Source organism: Natrix helvetica (genome assembly GCF_964273705.1).
Source record: "Natrix helvetica genome assembly, chromosome: 7".
In the NCBI taxonomy this organism is placed as follows: domain Eukaryota; kingdom Metazoa; phylum Chordata; class Lepidosauria; order Squamata; family Natricidae; genus Natrix; species Natrix helvetica.
In genome coordinates, this window is record NC_138558.1 from 802,921 (window position 1) to 811,996 (window position 9,076).

Here is a 9,076-nt window from a genome sequence, read left to right on the forward strand (position 1 = left end):
ATCATTTTTGAAGAGGCTGAAATACGCCCCCCCAAGAAAGGAGGAGTGGGGGAAGGAGGACACTCAGATGCTGAAAGGGGGGCTCAATGGCAGTGGGGAGGGGGGAGCTCCCAGGGGATTCAGGCTCTCCTTGGCTGGGAGTCTAGATCAGGGGGCTCCAATTTTAAGCAATTTTAAGACTTGTGGACTTAGACCTGGGAAATTCTGGGAGTTAAAGTTCACAAGGTCTGAAACAGAGGTCTCCATCCTTGGCCATTGTAAGACTTGTGGACTTCAATTCCTAGAATTCTCCAGCCAGCATAGCTTACTCTATTGTAATCCCTTCCTCTGCAATCTCTCCACTTAGATCAGAGGTCTTCAAACTTGGCCACTTTAAGACTTGTGGACTTCAATTCCCAGAATTCTCCAGACAGCAGAGCTTACTCTTGTAATCCCTTCCTCTGCAATCTCTATACTTAGATCAGAGATCTTCAAACTTGGCCATTTTAAGACTTGTGGACTTCAATTCCCAGAATTCTCCAGACAGCATAGTTTACTCTCTTGTAATCCCTTCCTCTGCAATCTCTCCACTTAGATCAGAGGTCTTCAAACTTGGCCATTTTAAGACTTGTGGACTTCAATTCCCAGAATTCTCCAGCCAGCATAGTTTACTCTCTTGTAATCCCTTCCTCTGCAATCTCTCCACTTAGATCAGAGGTCTTCAAACTCGGCCACTTTAAGACTTGTGGACTTCAATTCCCAGAATTCTCCAGCCAGCAGAGCTGACTGTGTTGATTGGAATGGCCCACTTCCTGGCCTGGGACAGGAACACCAAGTCAAGGGGAGCCCATTTGACTTGGGGCTCTGCCCAAGGGGTGCCGGGCCACAGCCCAAAAAGGGGCTCCCGACTCTTTGTGGAGCAGGATGCTGGACCTTTCTATGTGCAGCTTCTTGGAAAGCGTAGCCGGTTCAGGCCAACAAATTCATCCGGCTCCTGATTGTCTCAAAGGTGCTTTTTCAAAAAGCACCTGGAATTTGTTTTCCCTTGAAGATGTTTTGCTTCTTATCCAAGAAACGTATTTGGTTCCGAACTGAATTGGTGGATGGTGGAGAAGGTAAGGAATGGAAATCCTTCCCTCCTCCGGTCCCCCTATTCAGTCAGAACGGAAGAGGCTTCTTGGATGAGAAGTGAAACATCTTCAAGGAAAAACAAAGTCCAGTTGCCTTTTGAAAACGCACCTTTGGGACTGTTGCAAAGTTACAAAGCAGATTAAAAGAAAGTTGAAAGGGGCCATGCAAAGTTAAAAAGGCAGCGGGAGCTTCTCCCCCCTCCCCCCAGCCTGATTTTCTATATTTGGGCTAGCCGGAACGATCCTTCAGGTCATTGTCCTTGACCTCTTCAGCTGACCAGCTCTGCTTTGTTTCTTTCTCCTGCCATAGCTCGGCCTTTTCAAAATAATAGAAATGGTGTAGGGTCTCCTGCTTGGGCAGGGGGTTGGACTAGATGACCTACATGGCCCCTTTCAACTCTGTTATAATAGAATAACAGAATAACAGAGTTGGAAGAAACCTTGGAGGTCTTCTAGTCCAACCTACACCATTTCAGACAAGGATTGTCCAATCTCTTCTAAAGTCTCCAGTGATGGAGCCCTCACAACTTCCGAATGCAAGTTATTCCACTGGTTAATTGTTCTCACTACGAGGAAATCCTCCTCACTTCTAGGTTGGTTCTCTCCTTGATTAGTTTCCACCCAGTTTCCATAAACCCAACCCAGATTGACAGCATCCGAATAATATGGGGGTATCCGGAAGCAAGGTCAACTCCGGCATCCCTGTGGATAGAGAAGGGACATGAGGAAGATGACGTCGTCCTTGGCTCCGTGCGGATGGGAAAATCCTTGTGGAGCCATCCATGTCTCCTTGGGTTGAGTCCAAGGCTACTCCGGAGATGCAGGGTTGCCAGGAGCTGTTTTTCCATTGCAGAGATCTCTTTGGCTCCTTCATCCGGGGACATCTGAACGCACCGGCCTTTGAGTGATGCTTTGGAGCGGAATGGGGTTTTCGTCTCCTCGGCTGTTCTTCCTCAGGCAATTTCCCCCTGACTTATCTCCTCTGCTGACACGCCTCTACCCATACTCCACCACCCATACTCCACTGCGTCCCACAGTGTTTGGCACAGCCCATTACCAGAAAGCGGGTTCGTCCTGGGAGTTCTGCCCCCTGGGAGAGGAGAAAGAGTAGGGGGCAAAAAGTCCTAGACCCATTTGAAGCTACTCACAATAGAATTCCCAGGCTCAAAATTTTGGCCTTGGACAATCTAGAGCTGCGCCGCCTGCGGTATGATCTAAGCACAGTACACAAAATTGTCTGTTACCATGTCCTACCTGTCAATGACTTCTTCAGCTTCAGCCTCAATAATAATACACAGGCAAACAATCGATACAAACCCAAGGTCAACCGCTCCAAACTCGATTGCAGAAAATACAAATTCAGCAACAGATTGGTCAATGCCTGGAATGCTGTACCTGACTCCGTGGTTACATCCTGAAACCCCCACAGCTTCAACCTTAAACTGTCTACTGTTGACCTCACCCCCTTCCTAAGAGGTCCGTAAAGGGGGCGTGCATAAGCGCACCAGTGTGCCTACCATCCCTGTCCTACGGTCCCCATTTATTCAGTTCCTTCATTCATGTCCATTTTTATACCTGCTATCTTGTACATCTTTGACAATCCAATAAATACAAATACAAATTAAGGAAGGAGAGGCAGCATCACTCCGAAGTATCGCAAGAAACCAGTAGCGCTCCCCACCCACAGGGTGACTTCTGGGCTATTGCAATGTCGGCAATCCACCTCTGGATATTTGTGCCTTGCAATGGCTTCTGGAGAAATAGCAATGAATTGCAAAAGACTGACAAAATCCCACCGAAATAGGACAAAGTGCAAGCAGTGCGCAGGGTTTATTCGTGCGTGCCAGTTTCATCAAGTCTCGGCAACAATCGGGATGAAAGGTGAGGCGGAAGCTGTACTTGAACCCATAAACTGTGGGACGTGAATTATTGTGTTCCGTGTCTGAAGAAATACCCACATCCCAACAGATTTTTCTAGCACTGTTTTACAAAGCCTTGGGAAGGCCACACTTGGACTGCTGCACCCAGTTCTGGTCGCCACAATATAAAAACGATGCTGAGACTCTAGAAAGAGTGCAGAGAAGAGCAAGAAAGAGGATTAGGGGACTGGAGACTAAAACTTATGAAAAACAGTTGCAGGAACTGGGTATGTTTAGCTTAAGAGAAAGAAGGACCAGGGGAGACATGATAGCAGTCTTCCAATATCTCAGGGGTTGCCACAAAGAAGAGGGAGTCAAGCTATTCTCCAAGGCACCTGAGGACAGAACAAGAAGCAATGGGTGGAAACTGATCAAGGAGAGAAGCAACCTAGAACTAAAAAGAAATTTCCTGACAGAACAATTAACCAGTGGAAGAGAAATTGCCTTCAGAAGTTGTGGGGGCTCCATCATTGGAGGCTTTCAAAAAGAGACCGAACATCCATTTATCTGAAATTGTACAGAGTCTCCTGCTCACACAGGTGGTTGGACTAGAAGACCTCCAAGGTCCCCTCCAATTCTATTATTCTACGTTCTATGATTTTGGAGAAGATCTCAAAGACCAAAGAGACCCTCATCAGATGCCAGAGAACCCTAAAAGTGCATTTCCACTCCACTATACAACATAATACAATAGTAGAGTTGGAAGGGACCTTGGAGGTCTTCTAGTCCAACCCCCTGCCTAGGCAGGAAACCCTATACCGTTTCAGACAAATAGCTATCCAACATCTTCTTAAAGACTTCCAGTGTTGGGGCATTCAAAACTTCTGGAGGCAACTTCTGTTCCACTGATTAATTGTTCTAACTGTCAGGAAATTTCCTCTTAGTTCCAGGTTGCTTCTCTCCTTGATTAGTTTCCACCCATTGCTTCTTGTTCTATCCTCAGGTGGCTTTGAAAATAGCTTGACTCCCTCTTCTTTGTGGCAACCCCTGAGATATTGGAAGACTGCCATCATGTCTCCCCCTCCAGTCCTTCTTTTCATTAAACTAGACATCCCCAGTTCCTGCAACCGTTCTTCATACGTTTTAGTCTCCAGTCCCCTAATCATCTTTCTTGCTCTTCTCTGCACTCTTTCTAGAGTCTCCACATCTTTTCTACATCGTGGCGACCAGAACTGAATGCAGTATTCCAAGTGTGGCCTTACCAAGGCATTATAAAGTGGCATTAACCCTTCATGTGATCTTGATTCTCTCCCTCTGTTGATGCAGCCTAGGACTGTGTTGGCTTTTTTGACAGCTGCTGCACACTGCTGGCTCATATTTAAATGGTTGTCCACTAGGACTCCAAGATCCCTTTCACAGTTACTACTACTGAGCAAGGTATCACCTATACTGTACCTGTGCATTCCGTTTTTCTTGCCTAAATGTAGAACCTTACTCTTTTCACCAATGAATTTCATTTTATTAGATAGTGCCTTGGTTTTTTCCCTTGAAAGTGTTTCACTTCTCTTCCAAGAACAGAACATTTCTTCAGCAACCCATGGATTGAAAGCAAACTGATGCTGAGAATAGTCACCTCTCCCCAAAATGGTTTGCAACTTTACAAGAATTTGGGGCAAACCTTTCTAAAGTCTTCTTCTCGGTCTCAGTCCTAAAGAGTGCTGAATGAATGATTATTAGTTCATGGGAGGCACACATGAAGGGCTGCCGAGATCTTAAGGGTGTCTCAGGATGGAAGTCCAAGGTTTGTAATGGTAAACATGTATGGCTGTGTTGGATTTCTCCACTAAAGGAAAGTGAGGTAGGCCAGATTCATGGTAGTAATCCTACTTATATATTACCAAAGAATGCACAAGTCTCAAATAGAATATCTGTAGCTCAGGATTGGACTGTGGGGCCCTCGGTGCTCTCTGAGCTTGGTTGTTTTCTAGCAGATGTTTCATGACCCAGCTAGGTGACTTCATCAGTGCTATAAGGGAGTGGGGTTTGTGGGGAGTAGTAGTAGTAGTAGTAGTAGTAGTAGTAGTAGTAGTAGTAGTAGTAGTAATAGGAGTGTGGGGTCATTGGTGCCCTCTGAGTTTGGTTGTCTGGACCCATGCCATAAAGGGCTTTAAAGGCGATAACCAATGCCTTTGATAATGTAAACTGAAGATTCCAGGATGGATGTTATGTTGTGAACCTTTCTTTTCCCCCCTTTTTTATTTTTAAACATAAAAAAGAACATTAATTTTTTTTCATCCATTACATACAGCATGTCGTTTGGTTACAAGCTTTCTTGCATCCATATTTTCAATTACATATACAATCACAGATTTTCCATCTAATATAACTAAATACCTCACTTTCATTGTACAACATATATTCAATTACAATTAATATTTCTCTCTTTTCAATAAACCTAATTCTCTTACATTCTTGATTGTCTGCTTAATAACAACATACCTTTATGTAGTCGTTATCTCATTCTAAATATTTTTACAGTATAAAAGAATTTACCAAGTGTTTATATTTGTACATCTATCACTATTTTCAACAGGATATCTTTATAGTATGCACTTAGAGTTATACATTATATCACCAATCCTCTATTCAATGTACATAAATTCATTATTATCCTTGTCCTTCATTTTATAACAGGGGCTGGGTGAATAAGGATCCGGGTAGGTGGGTGGGGGTGGGGGTCTAATGTTGGCCACTTTAAGACCTGTGGACTTCAAGTCCCAGAATTCCCTAGCCAGCCATGCTGGAAATTGAATTGAAGCCTAAAGTCTTAAAGTGGCCAACGTTGGACCCCCCCCCCTGCCTGGATCAGTATGAAGCTGCATAGCACGTTGAAGCAAATCCAATTATGTTCTGTAGGACAAGATGCTCCACTCAACCTTTACTATATTAGGGCCTTTCCTTTTCCTCTGTTTTTCGTCCACTTGACACTTGGAACTTGGAAACTCCAGGGCGGAAGAGAGGATGATGAGCAGAAGCCTCAAGAAGGACCATCTTATTAGCCCTCAGTGATTGGTTCCCTCTGTTGAAAGAGGCACTTATGCATTTCTCAAGAAGATCCCTGGAAGCAAAGTCCAGGCGCTGTTGTCTTCCTGCAACAACGTCCTTCTCTCCAGAGACAATGAGCCCCTCCTCCCATGAGTGAGTGACTCATTCCCCAGACTCTTCTGCCCACGTCTCTCTTGAACACACTTTGCCAATGGGTGGTTGAGGTAATGGGCAGCCCTTCCATCCAGATCGCTGGACTATATTTGCTTCATGATAATGGCTTAATCATTGGATAATAATAATAATAATTAATGCCTAATAATGAGAAGAGCTATTCCAACAGATGGGCTACAAAAGGGTAAGGCCCACATTCGCTATTAATAACTCCAGACAAGCGAGAGAGCTTCCAAACATTCTTGATTCATCATTTGAAACCTATTTGCTGGGTTTCAGCTCACTTGAGTCAGAAGAAAAGCCTTCTCGGAGAAGCCCGTCATGTAAAATGAGGCTCTAGAGAAGACTTTGCAGAGAAAGGAACTTGGAGAAACTTCAACCGAAGCCTGCCAGTTCCTGTCAGGAAGTGACTGCAGCAACTGAGCGAAACCATCTGGAGAAGGTAGAAGTTCAGACCAATGGGCAGGGTCTCCTTCAAGAAACTTGGAACTGGCACAATGTCGTTCCAAAGGCTGGTTCTTAGCCATCGGCAGACGGGCTTCCTTTTAGTTTGTGGGTCTCCTCTGCTCTCTGGAGCAGAAGCGGGTGAACTGAGGTCTCCCTGAGCATCGCAGGATCTGGAAGGGGTGGGTTCTTTGCGCTGGCTGGGAAATGTTGAGAGTTGAAGTCCACAAGTCTTAAAGATGCCAAGTTTGGAGAGCCCTGATGGACAGTACATCATCCACGTCATTTGTGCAGTTACATCATGACAGGTGTGATGTCATTTGTTCCCCTCCCGCTCCTGAAGGTGCCCATGTGCCAGAACCTTCTGAGTCTACAAGGCTGTGCTTTGCAAAGGGTCTGCTGAATATTTCTTTCTGAGCCTGGCATCCCCGTGGCCTGTTCTTCCTCATGTTTAGCCATGGGGCTCTTTGCCTCCTCAATGAATTACAGAGTTGGAAGTCCCTTGGAAGTCTCCTCATCCAACCCCCTCCTGCTCAAACAGGAGACCCCAAACAGGAGTCAAATGGTTGTCCAATCAATAAAGGAGAACATCTGTAGCTCAGGGGTCCTTGCTGGCTTTCTTTGCAAGACTCAAACTTGATATCATCATCAGTATTAGTATTTGGTTGTCCAGTCTCTTCTTGAAAGCCTCCAGTGATGAAGCACCCCCAACTTCTGAAGAGAAGCCATTCTACTGGTTAATTGTCCTCCCTGCTAGGAAGTTTCTCCTTAGTTCCAGGTTGCTTCTCTCCTTGATGAGTTTCCATCTGTTGCTTCTTCTTGTCCTACCCTCAGGGGCTTTGGAGAATAGGTCAAACCCCCCCATTCTTTGTGTTTACTGCTCTCTCATTCTCTCCGTGGAAGAATCTTGTTTCTAAACCTGTTCTGTGATTTTCCCAGCCAGTAGTGAAACTGGGGATTTTTGCTGACACGCCTTGTGGTTCCTGTGATTGAGAAAGAACATTGACTTGGCCCAGTGTCCATGCAATGGCGGATGGAAGAGCTGTGCCCTCCTCACTTAAATGTCTTTATCAACCACTCTCCCGGAGATCCCATCTCTGGCTGAGCTCGAGTGGGAAGCTCTTCTCTTGAGAAAGTTGCGGAGGAGTGGAAAGACCTTTCTAACAAGGGTGGGAAGGCCTCCAAGTGAAGCTTCTTTGGAACGTAGACATAGAGGCTGAGGTTTGGCAGAAGCCTTTTGAAAGCCAACCTGGGGTGAACCCAGATCCATCCCTCTTTGCTTTTACAAGACAACACCAGACAGAATCACAACGGATGCACAACATCGGCCTATCTTACACATAATGGCTCTCAGGGCTGGCATCATACACTCAAGCTTCGTGTACAAGACTCCTTGTGCTTTGCAGAGAGACCATCTCAAAGCCAACGCCTGGGAACGGAAAGCAACAGCTCACCAGCCCTCCTGCCAGTAGAGGCTTCATAAAGTATAAGAAAAGAAACCTGGGTTTTTTGGGGGGTCTCTGAGCTTGGTTGTTTTCTTGTAGATGTTTCATTATGCAAACTAGATAAGACCATCACTAAACATCTCAACACTGATGATGTTCCCTAGTCTGGTAATGAAATGTCTGCAAGAAAACCACCAACCTCAGAGACCACCAAGGACCCCACAATGCTCCTCCTCTTCCTCCTCCTCTCCCACTCCCCTCTAGCACTGATGATGTTACCTAGTTAGGGTCATGAACCATCTGCAAGACAACAAGCCAGCTCACAGATCACCAAGGACTCCTCATTTCAACCTGAGATACAAATATTCTCCTTTATTGACATCTGAACGTGTCTTTGGCTAGCACTAATGTTTCCAGTGGCCTTATTTCTGCCCCCCTGGCTCCTTCTTTGGTCTCGTCCTTGTGAGGCTCTCCAAAGGGAACCAGGACAGAACTAAATTCTGTGATGGGGGCCTACCCAGGGCCATCGTCCCCGCGGATTCACCTTCTCTTCATATCTGCAAGAGAGAACTGATGTTGTCTGTGGCTCATGGGGCATCTTCTCCATGGGGAACTTAAAAAAAAAGACTTAAATATATTTTGCTAGGCTTACATCTTTTTAAATCAAAGTTGGGTGTCCAGAAACTCATCACCTCCTCCACTTATTTGCATAGGCATGCCCAAACTCCATGTTATTTATTGGCCAACAGCCGGCAGCCATATGCAGCTGGTCGGTGTCTATTCGTTCCTTTCCCTCTTCCCTCCAAGTGAAATACACGGATTCCCAGGAACATAAATCTGAGCACCATAATTCAAGAGCTCTCTCCTCCGTCCCCCACCTACCTAGTGAATCTCTTTGCCAATTTCCCAGCCTTCGAAGTTCTGGAGTTGTACTCCAGGGCCCTTATGTGGCTTGGTTGTCACTCCAGGATTCATGGCCCAGGTACTTGGCAGGTGGCAT